The 268-nt window shown below is 39.6% G+C and overlaps 1 protein-coding gene across 1 annotated transcript in view; it reads left to right on the forward strand.

Moving 5' to 3' along the window:
- Positions 1-268, forward strand: part of LOC119593546 (mucin-5AC-like) — a 36,126-nt gene that overhangs the window by 21,808 nt on the left and 14,050 nt on the right. The window lies entirely within an intron of this gene.

The raw sequence follows: 268 nt of genomic DNA on the forward strand, positions 1-268 counted from the left end.
GAGCAAGAGAGAGGATTCCAAGTTCACTATTTAGTCAAGGATAAGAAACGAGGAAAAACACATGAACTCAAACCCAACATGTCAACCTGACCAACCTGGGCGCCAGTGTCCTTGGACGAAAAGATTGTTAATTTATGCAAGAAAGGTCAATCGCCTATGTTTATGTATGCATACTGTACAGTTGAATAATATGGCTTCAGGATAATCTTAGCGAAGGAAGAAGTTCAATGTGTATAGTTGGAATATTATGGCTGATGAGGATGCAATC

The sequence above is a fragment of the Penaeus monodon genome, chromosome 32 (genome assembly GCF_015228065.2).
Source record: "Penaeus monodon isolate SGIC_2016 chromosome 32, NSTDA_Pmon_1, whole genome shotgun sequence".
NCBI lineage: Eukaryota > Metazoa > Arthropoda > Malacostraca > Decapoda > Penaeidae > Penaeus > Penaeus monodon.